General features: G+C 38.1%; 1 long non-coding RNA gene across 1 annotated transcript; it reads right to left on the bottom strand.

Annotated features, from left to right (window-relative positions):
- Positions 1–13390: 13390 nt before the first annotated feature.
- LOC121522146 lies at positions 13391–16536 on the bottom strand. Its single transcript, XR_005992952.1, has 3 exons — positions 16448–16536; positions 13784–13874; positions 13391–13477 (listed from the first exon to the last, which is right to left on the bottom strand). It is a non-coding gene; the product is annotated as an uncharacterized LOC121522146 (long non-coding RNA).
- Between the last annotated feature and the right edge of the window lie 634 nt (positions 16537–17170).

The following is a 17170-nucleotide window of genomic DNA, read 5'->3' as shown; positions in this document are numbered from 1 at the left end:
CTTTGGAATATCCATGTAAAACTTTTAAATAAGGGACCCCGCCCTCCAGGAAACATCCGATTCATCCATTAATCAAGAAAAATAATCATCCGATTCATCGATGATTGAAATCATCATTTGTTGCAGCCCTACATTACAGTATAGTAGCAGTAAGAAAGAGTGCAGGATATTTTACATCAAGCAGGGCTAAGGTATTTGTTAATGTGTAATGGACATGAAAGGACATGAAATCATTTCCTTGAATTCAACAGTTCATATTGAATGTGCAGTGACTCAAAAAAATCACAATTAGAAATGTTTTCAAAATTGTACAGCACTAGTTAATTCTACCAAATCTTGGGTTTGTTATAATATAGAATTATTTATTTTTTGTTTGTTAAAAATTAAAAAGAGGAGGAACTTTTGAAAAAATCTCATGTTAAGTTGCAATATTATGGAAAGTTATCACAATTAGATCGCTTTCTTAAACAGTTCAGCCCAATGCAGACTTAAAAATTATTATTATAAACTCAGCTGAGCCCTCAGTTCCTTTTTTCTTTTTTATGACTTAAAGCCAAGTAGTTGTTTTTAAGGCAAATATTTTCTTTTTAATCAAAAGTAAGCCTTTCAGTTATTTTTTGTGTGTAACACCTTCATGTGCAGAAATGTGTGCATGCATGATTCAGCTCTTTATTAATTTTTATTGTCCTTTTCCCTTTCCGTATGACATGCATGAAAATATATTTCACTCTGAAAATATGGCTTTGAAAAAAAACAACAAAAAGAAAAGGCATCATAAATCATGAGCAGCTTTTAATGTTCAAATCCCCATTCTTCTAAGGGAAAGAAGACCATGCCTGCTTAAATGATTACCCAAACTATTTCTGGTTTAAATCTATCACAATTCAAAGATTTCCCTGGGACATGTCTATTTTGAGGCGTTTTATTCTGCTGAAAAATATGAAAACGCAACAGGGCATTTCCCACTTATGTACAGTGATACAAATCATCATAACCTCCATTATGTGTTATTTATGATATCTTTTTTTCCCCTCACTCCCGCAGTTTCCCATGTGCATCACTGTGAGGTTATCACCCCCGACTTAACAAACGGCGTGCTTGTGTTTGTATGAATGTATTGATCAGCGCTCTATTTGGGCAGATATCTTTCTTTATTTAGGATGGCAGGCTCACAGGCGGGATAACGCGCATCTCTCCTCCTTCATGCCATGCTTTCTGCTTCTGTTGGTTTTTTTTTCTTTGCCTCACCGGCTCGCCTAACTGCCTCGCTTTATTGAATAAATACAAGCTGTCACTTCCCATGTTGGCGGAATAACTCAAACACAACATATAATAATACAGGAAAAGTAGGATAAAATAATCTTGTCATGGCCGTAAAAGTGATCGCTAGAAGCCATCGTCTGCAATCAATACACTAATTTGGTCATTTATACTGGCGGCGATCGAGGAGGAAGGAAGCTCTGATATGGTATTTCTTGGCTCACTGACCAACTTTGACCTTCAGTAGAAGTGAGAGCGGGATTATTGTGTTGTTCAGCTCAAAGAAAATCACCTACAAGAGTTGAGAGGCACTGTCTGACATTTTATGTTCAGGACCAAAAAAAAAAACCTAAACTGATTAATTCTTGGTAAGCACCAGCTCTTGAGCTTTCACTATCTTTATGACAGCAAATCCCTGACACTCAGCTGACAGAGTGAGGCATAAAAGCTGCCCACTGATTTCCTCTAACTTATTTCTTTTATCCTTCCTTTTATAGAGGGGGAGGTACCTTCCATTTTCAACCCTGGAGGGAGGAGGAATCTTTCATCCACACCAGATCTCATTATCAGTTTCCTGTCTTGTCCAGCAGTTGCCAATCACAGCTGCCTTTTTTTATTAATTGTATCTTTTATAGCTCATTTCTGCCTCTTCTTTATGGCTAAGCCTATATGCAGCACGGTACTTAAACAGCTCCCATGCCGAGCTACAATATTTCTCCCCAAGCCGTTCTCAGTGGACAGTGTCACCATCTCTGCAGTCAGGATATGATCCATGAACTCTAAAACCCTGAGCAGGAAGGTGCCAGAAGTTTCTCTGAAAGGAGACATTGATTGCAATTGGCAGAGAGATTTTTCAAGTGTTTTTCTGCCCCCTCTAGTGATGCTAATAACTTAATGATCCCTAAAAATGCATGCAATTTGCCTCAATTGGATTCAACCATATTGTATGCTACAGATTTCCAATCACTGCAGGTCTATTCAGCCTCAGACATTGTATAGAAAATATAATGACAACAACAGCCAGGAAATACCACAGCTAATCTATAATGGAGGAATATAATGTCATAAATGTGAAGCCATAAGGAAGAGGAGGGCTCAAACATGTACATCAGGGGTCATCAAGTACATCTGTACAAGGGCCGGATTTAGTCTTGATAGAAACTCTGGGGGCCAGACTTTCAAGTACACAAAAAAAAAACAATTATTTTCGTCTGGCTACCGAATTATATTATTAGTATTTGTTTTTGCTTTCAAAACCAGGACATTTTAGGCATTACATGTGACCACAAGGAGACAGACCTGACATCAGAGTTGGCTGGGCCCCTGAAAATCCCAGAGAATGGGCTCTCCACAATTGTGATTTAATAGCAGTTTTAACTCATTTTAACCCTTTTAAACCACTTTTCCTGCATTTTAACCAATTTTTGCCACTCTTCACCCATTTTTTGCTATTCTTTAAACCCCTTTTGCAACTTTCCTGTAAATTACTTCCCTTGTGTGCTGCTCTAGAACCCCTTTTCACTAATTTGCCAGGCTATTTTTGCTGTATTTTTGCCACTTTTAACCATTTTTTGATATTTTTTTGCCCCTTGCTGCTTCCTTAACCAAACTTTTGCCATTTTTAACCCATTTCAACCACTTTGCCCGTATATTTTATCCCCTTTGAGCCACTCTTTTATCCATTTTTGCCACTTTTATTATATTTTTGCCATTTTTCACCCATTTTTGCTATTCTTTAAACCCCTTTTGCAACTTTCCTGTAAATTATTTCCCTTGTGTGCCACTCTTAAACCCCTTTTCACTAATTTGCCAGACTACTTTTCGATGTATTTTTGCCACTTTTAACCAATTTTTGATCTTTTTTGCCCCTTTTTGCTTCCTTAACCAGGTTTTTGCCATTCTTTAACCCATTTCAACCGCTTTGCCCGAATATTTTATCCCCTTTGAGCCACGCATATATCCATTTTTGCCACTTTTATTAAATTTTTGCCACTTTTTAATCAATTTTCATTGTTTTTTGAACTATTTTTGTAAATTGTAACCAATTTATGATACTTTTTGCCCATTTTTCCCTTCTTTACCAATTTTTGCCACATTGGAACCTCTTTTCATCACTTTATCTGGTCATTTTTGCAACACTTCTGCCAACTTTAACCCTAATTTTAAATATCTCCAAACCATGACAGTAAATTTTAGTAAAAACAGATCAAATGTTAAGTCATTCTCAAACTGTTTCAATATTCATTGTTTGTGGGATGAATTTAGTAGCTGCAGACATTTAAATCCAAAGGATACTCTTAAAACCAACATCTTTTCTGAATTAAATGATCTTTCGGGGGCCAAACAGGAAGCCCTGGGGGGCCTGATATGGCCCCCAGGCCGCCAGTTGGTGATCATTGATGTTTAACGCTCTCTGTTGGTTCTCTGAGATATAGAGCATTTAAATTGATCCTCATCACAAATGCTCAGATTTTAATGTTAGTTTAACATTTATCACTTGAACTCCCTCATTTTTTTCTGTATTGCACAGTATTAATATTTAGCACATCACATAGTATTAACCTGCTGCCACTTTATCATTCCCTATATGAATGACGGCATTTGGCCACCTGAACATTACACCAACAGGGACTGTGATCACATTATATCAAATTCATGTGAACACTTTAACATTTTTTTCATCTGGTCACCTAAGTATCTGACTGAACTACGATAAAACACATTAATGCCTTAACAGTCATTGACCTCTGTGTCTTCCACTCTGTGGCTGCACTGCTGTTGTTCCTAAACTCTTCCACTTTCTCATTATATCACCTACAGTTGACTATGGAATATCCAGCAGGGATGAAATTTCGTGAACTGGTTTATTGCAAAGTTTGCATCCATCACAGTACCACGCTTTTGTGTTGCCATTATGTTTAGCACTCTGGTGGTCAAAAATGACACAAAACAGTGCCATATAGCTAAAATACAGTTCTTTTAAGGACTTGATCTGAAGCTTTGCTTTCATTTTTAGCCATGACTCCTCGCTCCTTCTGGAAGCATGGGTGAGATAGAGCTTCAAAGCTAGAATGAGTGATAAGGTGATTGCTGTTCTTAGGCGGATTGTTGATGCATTCTATCTCTTTACAGTCATAGACAGTGTTACTCAACCCTGCTCAACCAAAGAGCCAAATGGTTGGAAAATACCTTTGAGAGAGCCACGATATACAGTGCTTAACAAATTTATTAGACCACCCTAACCCTAACCAAAGTAAGGTTTATGCCACAACTGCCCTAAATTGACAGCATTGGTAATTACCAAAATCATCTTTGATGTTTCTGCAATGGTTAATACACCAATATGTAGAAGCTCTTTAACCCAAATCATATTTTTAATGCTAAAATAGAATAATTATTGTTATCCATGAATTTTCAAATTTACTGATTTACAAAAAAACCTGAAAAAAATAGTAAAGCACATTATTATTTCTTGATTAATATGTTAAATTATAGTTTTTTTACTTGCATTCCTGAACAGAAAAACAAGTTTTAGTGGCTGAATGTTATGCTTGATTCATTTCTGACTTCTCAGAGAAGCCCAGTGAGACGGCTCAAATTTGGGTGAATTCAGTTTGAAATTCCTCATTCCTGTTCAAAATGGTAAAACGTGGAGAGCTGACTGAAAATGAAAGAGTCTGCGTTAAAGCACTTCATGATGTTGGATGGTCTCTGAGACAAATATGACAGGTGGTCTAATAAACTTGTTAAGCACTGTAAGTGGTGAAAAGTGGCAAAAAGAATGGGAAAAAAGTAGGAAAAAGTGGTATTTAATGACAAAGGTAGCTTAAATGGGTGAGTATCACTGGTCTAAGATCTTCCTGTTCACACTCCTACAGTAAACTAATCTTGTGGTTCCACTGATGAATTGATAAATGCCATTTATTTCATGTAACTTAACAAAAAAAAACAAGTTGTGTGTGTCACAGTGTCTCTGTCATGAAAGCTACTGTAACAAGGCTCGTCTCTATGAAAATAAAAAATTTCTCTGGCTTTGAAAAACTGTAGGAAAGTTATTTTTTTAATTAATAGGGATATTTTAGTGCAAAAAATCTACATATTGTAGGCTCAAAATTTTAAAGACTGTACTCTTTCCTCTAAATAAAGAGTGGACGAAAAGGCCAAGTTGTTGAAGTTATTCCTATATAAATGAGGAGCTACTCTTATTTAACTAAGGGTTTTCCTATTGTTCATGATTCACAGGGTTTTTAATTAAAGTCTGCAGAGGTCTTCTACTTTCGAAATTAAAGTGACCTAAAACCAGTAAAAATAGTCATTACAGTAGATTTTTGTGAACAATTAGAGTCCTAATAATGCTCTCTGCCAGGACATTAGAAAAAGATCGAAGCAATGTTGCTGCTAAGGTAAAAAAGTTTGTTGAGAAGTTTTTCACAGGACTGGAATTATTACTAGGAACAAAGACAGCCAGGTAATTAAATTCACAAAGAATTTAAGTTTATTTTTTATGATTTTCTCTACTTAGGATGATGAGGTTCACTTTCAGATTTTATGTTACCATTTGGTTCTATCTTTTATTTCTCTTTTTTCTAAAACTACACCCTCTTTGTCCACCTGCAGCTTGAATAATTCTTCACAGCTGAAAGTGGGACCAGCACTTTGGCATTTTTGGTGCGCAGACTTTCTTCTTGTGGTAAAGCCAGCTTAATATGATCCTTTTTTTATAGAAGATCAGGAGCTTGATGATGGAGTCCAGCTGATGCACCTCAAGCTTCCAATCAGTGTTAATTTTGACAGCTATTTTTAATTTTAGCTTCAGTCTGTCTTTAGATTAGATGCCTTTTAGTTTTTGGCGCATTTTTTTCATTTATACCAACCACCCAGACATTCTCCTCCCCAGCGACACTTTCCAACTCCTCCACGTGGATCCCGAGGTGCTCCCAGACTAGACAAGATGTATACTCCCTCCAGTGCATTCTGGGTCTTCCCCGAGGTCTCCTCCCAGCCGGACATGCCCGGAAAACCTCCAACAGGAGGCGTCCAGGAGGTATCCTGATCATATGCCCAAACCACCTTGACTGGCTACTTTTGATGCGAAGGAGCAGCAGCTCTACTCTTAATTCCCTCCCCCTGTCTCTAAGGCTGAGCCCAGACACCCTCAGTAGAAGACTCAATTTGGCGTTTTTTATCTGTGATCTCATTCTTTTGGTCATTATCCAGAGTTCATCACCATAGGTGAGGGTTGGGAGGCAGACTGACCACAACAGTCTGGTACAGTGCCCGTACTACTGCAGACACTGCACCGATCTGCCTGTCAATCTCACGCTCCCTTTCACCCTCACTCAAGAACAAGACAACAAGATACTTGAACTCCTTCACCTGAGGCAGAGACTCACTCCCCACCTGGAGGAAGCAGTCCACCATTTTTCGGCAAAGAACCATGGTCTCAGAGGTGCTAACTCTAATCCCAACCACTTCACACTTCTACCTTTAATAGTTTTAGTCTAGTTTTAGTCCATAAAATGTTCTTGCATTATCGTCTAAATTTTTAGGCCAAGCATTTATTCTTATGTCCTAATCTGACACCAAATCCTGGTAGAGTCTGTGCATCCTACAAAACCCGTAGTCCGTGCTTTCTACAGCTAAGAGGCAGAATAGCTACAGATCCATTGTTTTAGGACAGATTTACCCACAGTGGAGAAATATCACAGATTTGAATGTCCAACAAAAACTAAATTACATTTTAGTCTTAGTTTTAGTCATCTTGACATAAACTAAACTTTCTTAAGTCAGTTTTAGTCGTCACAGATCTAGTTTTGCTTGTCTTAGTCTAGTTTTTCTCATGGAAAAAAAGGCTGTTGACGAACATTTTCAGTCATAGTTTTAATCAACAAAATTAAGACTGCTCCCAATCCAATAAAACCCAATTAGAACCCCCACAAACACTGGCTGTGTCATCTGTGTCTGTAGATAGAAGGTGGTCTCACTCAGCAGGGGCCACAGTGACTCCCCTGCTGAGTGAGACCACCACTTATTGAGGACAGAAGGGACTGAAGGAGTCCTAATGATCACTGTGTGTGGTGTTCACTTACAGCAGGAGATTGGCAAGAAGGTGCATGACCTTTGCTATATTGACCTACTGGATGACTCCTAGAGGGGTGCTGCAGCAACACAACAAAACACATCCAGGAGGAAAAGCAGGGAAAACTTGTGAGTAATAATACACAAGCTAGACTCATCTATTTATACACTTAGCACCCATTCGTTTATTTATTTATTTAGTCTGTGTGTGCCTTTGCTTCCTCTCCTGTCCATGTGCACCCAAGCGTAAGCCCACAGAGTGTTTTCTGTGTGGTTTTGGGGCGAGGTGTTGTGGTGTTGGAGCATGGGGGGGTTGGGGGGGTGACAGACAGTGGTCTCACCTCACACTTCATGTCCCAAATAGATTAAAGGAATTTTTCCCAGATTCTGCCTTTCCCGCCGCAGCCTGGAGCAGAATGAGCACTTGTGAGGATAATTAAAATTGATGATATAGAATGACAGAGACATGATTTCTGCCTGCAGCTAGAGGTCTCTGAAGACAGTGTAACCCAACTGTCATGCCACTGCTGCTCTGCTTTACATGACTGTTTCACCCTCGCTAAATTGATCGCAAGTAAATACTCTCTATTGAATTAATGTGTGATTTATCAGGCTGGGGAGTCAGGGTTATCTCCTTTTTTTGAATAGGCATTCTTCTGACATGGCCCTTAATACCAGGGGATTTAAATGACTTCCATGGGACTGTTATGGATTTTAGCTTCTTCTTTTAAGTGTGCCAAGAGTGCTCTAGTCTAACAGTTAGTTGTTAAAACTGTATGTCAGCTAATCAAGGGTTATGATCCAGGGGTGTCAAACTTAATCAAAGCACGGGCCGGATTCTGAATTTGGGTCCAATCCAAGGGCCGAACAAGGCCAACATTTAACCATTAACTGTCAACCTCAATTTCAAAATCATTTGGTTAAAAATTTCAAAGCCTGAGAAAAAATTAATACATTTTGAGTTTCACAGGTCAAAATATTACTTAAAATTTAAAACTGAGGATACAAAAGGCCACATTATGAGATACAAGTCAAAGTAAGGAGCTAAAAATGAGCTAAAAACGTGAAAAAAAAATAAAATCGTGAGTTAAACAGGTCAAACTATTACTTCAAATTTTAAAATTGAGGATCAAGAACGGAAAAAAAAATGGGATAAAAAGTCAAAAATGTGAATTAAAAAGGTGAAAATATGAAATAAAAAGTCAAAACCATAACTTTGCCTGATATCTGTGAGACATAAAATCAAGAATTTGAAATGAAAACAGAAATGTATTTTCCCACATTACTGATTTTTTATCTCATTATTTTAACTTTTTCTTATTTTTATGACAGAACTGTCAGATCTGTAATCCAGTGATAAACGTCACACATAAAATCCTTCCCCATTAACTCAGATGCATTTATTTTTCCATGCATTGCAAAAGTTCAAAGTATGAGACAAAACAGTCTGATACTATGGAGAAAAAAAAGAATTAAAGATGATTTTGTGGTTCTTTTCCTCCTTGAGAAAGGGAAGAAAAAACACCCCAGACAGAGCCTTTTATATACTGAGATTATTTGCACAAGCCTGTGCGTCACTGCGCTGAGAATGAATCTTATTAGTTCAGTCTCTGTTTTATGTGATTGTACCTTTTTTACCTGAAGCAGTTATGTTCCGTTGTTTGAATCTAGAGCAGTGGTTCTCAACTGGTGGGTCCGGACCCAAAAGTGGGTCGCAGGGCAGTTTTTCCTGGGTCGTGAAAAGAATTGCGAAGAACATGCATCCATACCTTTTATTTTACTTTGTTTTATTGTGATAATGGCTAAATGTAAATATTTCATTCACATTTACACTCATTTATCTCCTTTTTTTGCAATAAAAAATGCTTTTACCGAGACAATGAAGTGATTTCTCCAGATCTCTGGAAAACAGGTAGGAGGTGTAAAACATGTCAGTTTCTTTTTCCTGTTATAAATGCTGTTCCTCCATGAGCTCAAGTGCAACATTTGTATTTACTAAACGTGCTTTGTCGATATTTTTTGGGGAAATTCAGTAGTAGAAGTAGTAGTAGTAGTAGTATTTGTTTTGATGCACTCTGCTTTGGCAACAAAGGTCTTATCCATTCATGCCATTAAATAATTTTTTGATCTTTGCGTACTTGAAATTACCATAAAGAATTCCTTTACAGAATAAATTCCACAAATGTAAAGTTATTTGTTAAGGAATAACATTTTTCCCATTTTTAAAAAAGCTCCTAGTATCATTTCTGAAATGTGTGCAGACGTAGTTTCCCCACTTGTGCACAGGTGAGACGATAATGTCAAACTAATTATCTGGCAGCCCAGAATCAAAACAGGAGAGTGCTCAACTCCTGATTATTCGAAAGCTTATCTCCACGAACTTCCCCAACATTTTACCAAGCTAGTTTGTGAGAAAATGATGGATTGGCTGTTTTAGAATGACAGTTAATCATTGCACTAAACATTAAAACTTATTTCTCCCTGTCTCCAGTAGAACTCTCTGACCATGTTTGGTGCTGGCTCACATATTCCCGCCATTTGCTTATTCACGGCACATGTCATCTTTAGTCCTGAGTGGGAACAGCTTGCTCTTGTCTCTGCTTTATTTGAAGGAGCTTAACAGCTGTCAATGAGAAGAGCACAGGGACATAAGGCTAGACACTGGGCATTGTGGTGGGGGATGGTCACTAAACCCCCACCAGGGTCCGTCTAAAGATAAATATTGATTGCGGACAGTTTTAATTACTTCCTTAAATTGAGCAATTTTGGTTTTCCCAGTGGGCTCCCTGTGAAAAATCTATGTAGGATTCCACACTGAGAGAGAGGAAGTGTGTTGAGCATGGCACACCATAAATCACGGCAGATACATAATTCATTGGAAGCATGTGAAAAGGACAAGACGAGATGCTTTGGATCATTGAAAACAGCATTTCCACAGGTCTTACCATGTAGTGAGATCACCCTCTTTGTTTGGGCTGCGTCTGAAATTTCACTTCCTCTACTCCCAGCCTCATCTAAATGGTGCCACATGATGAATAGGCCTCATTTTGACTTCATTTTCAGATCTGAAACATTTAAAAGGAAATACAGCTAGAACAGTTTTATCTTGTAAATGTATTGGTTAAAATAGACAACATTTTTACATTTTACTTAGGAGTATCGTCGCTTCGTTTGTGTGAGTTACCATTTCTTTCATTCTGTGTCCACTCATCTTCTGAAGGCCAAGGTCATGTTTTATCTGTACTAATGTGAAGGATGCCTTAGTTCAGGTATACTCAATGTGTGGCTCTGGAGCCACATGTGACTCTTTAAGGTCTTAACTTGAAATATTATTCCCCTAGAAAAACTGTGCCACTTCTTTCTGCCACTTTTATCTCATTTTTGCCCTTTTTCACCTCTTCTTTGCCCCTTTTCACCCATTTAAGCTACCTTTTGCCATAAAATACCACTTGTCTCCTTTTTTTTGCCCATTTTTGACACTGCTTTCTGCTATTTTTATCCCATTTTTGCAATTTTCACAATATTTTGTCCATATAGGCAAACTTTTGTCATTAAATACCACTTCTTTCCTATTTTTGTCCATTTTTGCCACTTCTTTCTGCCACTTTTTCTAATCTTTACAACTTTTATCCCATTTTTGTCCTTTAACATGATTTTTTTTTGCCACTTTTGACTGCTTTTTGCCCATTTTAGTCATTCTTCACAAATTTTTGCCATGTATTTCCCCTTTTGACCATTTTTTGCCATGTGTAACTTATTTTTATTGCTACTTCAAGCCATTTTTGGCACTTCTCACACATTTAAGCTATCTTTGCCATTAAATACCACTTTTTCCTACTTTTCCCCATTATTGCTACTTATTTTTGCAACTTTTTTCCATTGTTTGCTGCTTTTATCTCATATTTGCCCTTTTTCACCATTTTTTTGCCACTTTTTGCCCATTTAAACTACCTTTTGCCATTAAATAACACTTGTTTCCTATTTTTTTTTTTACCATTTTTGCCACTTCTGCCACTTTTGTCCCATTTTTCCCATTTTTCACAATTTTTTGGCCCCTTTTGTCCACTTAGACTACTATTTGCCATTAAATAACACTTGTTTCCTATTTTTGCCACTTCTTTTTGCCACTTTTTTCCAATTTTTCTCACTTTTATCCCATTTTTGTCATTTTTCATAATTTTTTGCCACTTTTGACTGCTTTTTGCCCATTTTAGTCACTTTTCACAATTTTTTGCCATGTTTTTCCCCTTTTGGACCATTTTTTGCCATCTGTAACTTATTTTTTGTCACTCCTCACCCATTTTGCTTCTTTCTGACCCTTTATTAATTGTTTTTTCCCCATTTTCACCCCTTTTTTCCCGCTGTTGCTGCTTTTCTCCCGTTTTTGCCACCTGTAGCTTATTTTTATTGCTACTTCAAGCCGTTTTTGCCACTTTTCACCACTTTGGTTGTGGCTTGCTCAAAGGTATTTTCCAACCATTTGGCTCTTTGGTTGAGCAGGGTTGAGTAACACTGCCTCAGTTTTTAGTCTGTTTAACATGCCAGTGCCTTTTTAGCGTAGGAAACAGTCGCTCAGTCTCTGTTCCAGGAGACACTGGGATCAAACCTCATCCTACCTTAGTCCTTGACATGTAGGTTATTCTCAGCGATTCAATAAATGACTGATAATAGGTTCAGTTTCAGCTCTAAAGATTTCATTCTTTCAGTAAAGAAATGCATCATGGGATGAGGATGGTCACCTTGAGTGGCTGATCAGAATGTACCAGTCATACCAGGATTTATCTGATTGAACCCACCATGTCGCCCTTTTAATGAGGCTTTACACTGGAATGGTATCACCTTCATCATACAGAATCCCAGCCTCCTACTTTAATCATTCTGTCATCTACCTTTCAACCCTTGTCACAGGAACTCTTACTTAAATGATTCCTTACATAATTTCAGATTCTCAGCAGATCATGCAGACTAGTCATCACTGACAGTATATTATTGGGCAAACCTTGACCTGATGATGCTGCTCCATTACTTCATCTCTGCTATAATGTACAACTTAACTTATCAGCTTGTAGTCTGCAGCTTGCAAGCAAGAAAAAGTAAAGATGTGAGGTAATTATTCAAACCATACAGTGCATTCAAAAAGTACCTCCTTCACTTTTTCACTTTTATGTTGCAGCCTGATGATACAGTCATTAAAATCCTTTTTTTAATCTTTATTCTCAGCGCCCCATCATGACAACTTGGACACAGGATTTTTGAAACGGAGCAATCGAGGGAGAAAAGTCTCAGTAAGAGAGGTCACTAGAATCTGATGGTCACTCTGACTGAGCTACAGAGATCCTGTGTGGAGATTAGGGCTGGGCAATTAATTGCAAATTAGATTAAATTGTAATACTGCCTGCTGCAATTTTCAAATTGCAGAAGGTGCAAAAATACCTAGGACTATGTGAAGTAAGATTCTCTGGTTGAATAAACCAAGATTGAACTGTTTGGCCTCAATTCTAACTCATCTCCCACTCGGTACCATCCCAGCAGTGAAGCGTGGTGGTGGCAGCATCATGCTGTGGGGGTGTTTTTCATCAGCAAGGACTGGGAGACTGGTGAGGGTTGAGGGAAAGCTGAATGGAACAAAGAACAGAGACATTCTCAATGAAAACCTGTTCCACAGAGCTGAGGACCTCAGACTGGGTTGAAGGGTCACCTTTCAACATGACAGGTATCTGAAGCACACAGTCAAGACGATACAGGAGCAGCAGCCCAGCCAGACCCCCCTACCAACAGGTTCACATTTATTTAAAAAGTCTTTTTAGAATAACTAACACTACAAGTAACTTGTAATTATTAGTATAATTGTACTTATCAGGATGTTGCAGCTGGAAAACAAAGTGGCAGCCATCAGATCACATTCTTAAGTCATACTAGTGTGGAAGTGTAAAATCTTGGATCAGGTACAGGTGTACATGTTCTTGGTTTCTGTACACATTGTAGATTCCTTGCCTACACAGTCTGACAAATTTACCCTGAGCATTTGCCGAGGCAGTGTCTGTGTGTGGCAGCTCCTTCTCTGCGTGACTCCAGCCTGTAAATGGCAGCATTCGCTCTTCCTCCTTAGGACTGACCTGCAGGCCTCCTATTGGCCTACCTGTGGGAGAAACGGCACAGCTTTCATATGCATCCATCCCAAACTCAGTCAGCCCAACCTGCTCCCCTGGGGTCTAGCTCTCCACATCCCCAAGCAGATTGGTCAGTGAAATTACACGATTGAGGTTTCCCAACAAGGCATTGCATTGTAAAGACCCCTACACTGACCTGTGCATGGAAGCATAGGAGGACAGATTTTTACACTCTGTTCTTTAGAGATGCCACCAGCAATCAGCTCTTAGTTTTCCCTTGTCCCTCTCTGGTATTAAAGAAAGGAGAGTGAGGGGTAGCCGACTGAAGCACTGACCTTAATCTGAAGGGTTGGGCTGCTATAGTGAGAGGTGAGTCTGGTCAGCTGTGCTACACCAGCCCATCGTCCATCCATAACATGTCAGTAGCTGGGGAATGCATACAGAGTACAGCATTAAATGTAGATACTCTGACTGTCTCGCATACTTAGGGGGGTAGTCCAGACTGAGGATTACAGTCTTCAGTATGTTTTCAATACAGATAAAAGGATTAGATGGAGACAAAAATTCACTAGAAAATGTTGAGTTACAGTACAGTTCATTATTCTCTCATTAATCTGCACTCAGTACCCTATCATAGAGAGTGAAAACAGAATTTTGGACATTTTTACAAACTTCTAGAGAATAGAAAAATGGGATATCACACTGGCGTTAGTATTCAGACCCTTTACTTAGTACTTAGTTGGAGCACCTCTGCAGCAATTACAGCTTTGAGTCTTTTTGAATATGACTCCAGTAGCTCTGCACACCTCAGTGGGAGATTTTCTGCCATTGTCCTTTGCTAGTCCTCTCACGCTCACTCAGGTTGGATGGGTGCCGCTGGTGGACATGCATTTTCAGGTCTCTCCAGAGATGTTTAGTAAGGTTCAAGTCAGTAACTGGGCCACTCTAGATCATTCAGGGTCGTCCCTGAGCCGCTCCTGTATCGTCTTGACTGTGTGCTACAGATGTCTGTCATGTTGAAAGGTGAACCTTCAACCCAGTCTGAGGTCCTCAGCTCTGTGGAACAGGTTTTCATTGAGGATATCTCTGTTCTTCGTTCCATTCAGCTTTCCCTCAACCCTCACCAGTCTCCCAGTCCCTGCTGGGAAAAAACACCCCCACAGCATGATGCTGCCACCACCATGCTTCATTCCTCCAGACAAAACATGTAGAAGTGAGGCCAAACAGCTCAATCTTGGTTCCATCAGACCAGAGAACCCTCTTTCTCAAAGTCTGACAGTCTTTCAGGTGCTTTCTTGCAAATCCCGTGTGTTTTGCACAGAGGAGAGGCTTCCGGTATCACTACTAGGGATGGAAGAAGTATGTGAGGGTCCATCGCATGCATGCTGTGCACATGCTTTTTTAAGCTGCAGTTTTTTAACTGGCTAATGAAGAATCCGGAATTGAACTTTTTGAGTTTAAATTTATTTGGTAAAAGTTATTTTAAAAAATAGGATAACAAATGGTACCCAGAGGTTAACCCTCTCCAGTAGGGATGCACGATATTATTATTGGCCTGATAACGGTATCGACAGATATCAAAATTTCTGTAGATATTTTTCCCAATATTTTTACTGAATTTCAGCATATATTGACTGTAAAATTTGGCCATATATACAGTACTAAAAAATCAGAGGAGTTTTAGGCTGGACCAACAGACCTATGTCAGTTATAATAATGATAATAACTTTTATTTATATAACACTTTTAAAACAAGGGTTTACGAAGGGCTTTGACATGCGTAAAAACATAGCAACAGAACTGAACAAGAAATAAAGACAGCAAAACAATAACACAAGAGAACACTCAAGGTAAGAGAACCTAAACAAGAACAAAACCCAAACAACATTATTACTGAGACAACATGAGACATTATTAGAACTAAAAATCCAAAGTAGGGATGGGCGTTTGGAAGAAACCTGCCAACTCGAGCATCTATAATGTTAACGATCAATTACTTGATTAATCATTATGTGTGTATAAAAACGTATATACATGGGCATATATATATATATATATATATATATATATATATATATATATATATATATATATATATATATATATATATATATACAGTGCTTAACAAATTTATTAGACCACCACCCAAAGTAAGGTTTATGCCACAGCTGCCCTAAATTGACGGCGTTGGTAATTACCAAAATCATTTTTGATGTTTCTGCAATGGTTAATACACCAATATGTAGAAGCTCTTTAACCCAAATCATATTTTTAATGCTAAAATAGAATTATTATTGTTATCCATGAATTTTTAATTTTACTGATTTACAAAAAACTAAAAGAAATAGTAAAGCACATTATTATTTCTTGATTAACATATCAAATTATAGTTATTTACTTGCATTTCTTAAGAGAAAAATGAGTTTTAGTGCTTGAATGTTATGCTTGATTCATTTCTGACTTCTCAGAGAAGGCCAGTGAGCCAGCTCAAATTTGGGTGAATTCAGTTTGAAATTCCTCATTCCTGTTCAAAATAGTTAAACGTGGAGAGCTCACTGAAAATGAAAGAGTTCACATTAAAGCACTTCATGATGCTGGATGGTCCTTGAGACAAATATGACAGGTGGTCTAATAAATTTGTTAAGCACTGTATATGTATAACATTTCCCTATATACAAGCATCAAGAGGGTAAAAGCCAAAACCAGTAAGAACTGCCTAAATAAAAACTCAAGATCATGGATATATATAGGACTGAGAGATACTGGATAGAGATTAATCATGATTAATCACAGCATAGTGATGTGATTAACTTGATTAATTTTTTAATCAATTAACAAACAAAAACATATTGGGACACCAGCAGCCCCGGATGTGTTAGGTTTTTACAGCAATTACAGTTAAAGTGTCACGAGGTTCAGGGAAAAAACTCAAAAGGGAGGACCCAAATGCAGATAAAACAAAAGGATTTAATTAACAAACAAACAAAAGAACTACTTACAACTTAAACACCGGAATCAAAATCAAAGAAACAAAACAAAATCCACTGGGAGCACGAGGAAGCACGAGGAGTAACAAGCACGGGGAAGACATAAGCAATAAACCGACACAGACACAGGGGGAGACAGAGCTTATATACACAGGGAGTGATTAACAATGGCGGACAGGTGTGGACAATCAGACACAGGTGAAACTGGTGAAGGATAATCAAGGTGGAGGGAAACTCAGGCAGGAAGCAAAACTGGAATCACACACAAGGGAAGGCAACTACAAAATAAAACAGGAAACACGGAACCTAACACAAGAAGCACACAAGGACTGAAAACTGGACACAAGAAGCTAAACTACAGAAATACTGAAAACACAGGAGGATACAAAGAACCAAGGAGGGAAACTCAAACACAGGGAGTAAAACTAAAACATGAAACAAAACAAGAAGCACAGGGAAACTTAACATGAAACAGGGAATAACTAAACATAACACAAGGAGCAAAAACTGAACATGAAACAGGGAAATAAACTAGACATGAAATACATGGAGTACTACACATGAAACACAAGGGATGTAAAACTAAACATGGAACACAGGGAATTACTTAATACAATAAAAAACTAGACACATGGAAAATAACAAAAAGCCCAAAATACACGGAAACACAAAGACTATATAAAACATGAAAAGCTGAACAAAGGAAACACAAGGGCTACAGATAACATCTAAGAA

The sequence above is a fragment of the Cheilinus undulatus genome, linkage group 15 (genome assembly GCF_018320785.1).
Source record: "Cheilinus undulatus linkage group 15, ASM1832078v1, whole genome shotgun sequence".
In the NCBI taxonomy this organism is placed as follows: Eukaryota; Metazoa; Chordata; class Actinopteri; order Labriformes; family Labridae; genus Cheilinus; species Cheilinus undulatus.
The sequence above is the reverse complement of the archived record's forward strand: the minus strand, read 5'-3'. Positions and strand labels throughout refer to the sequence as shown.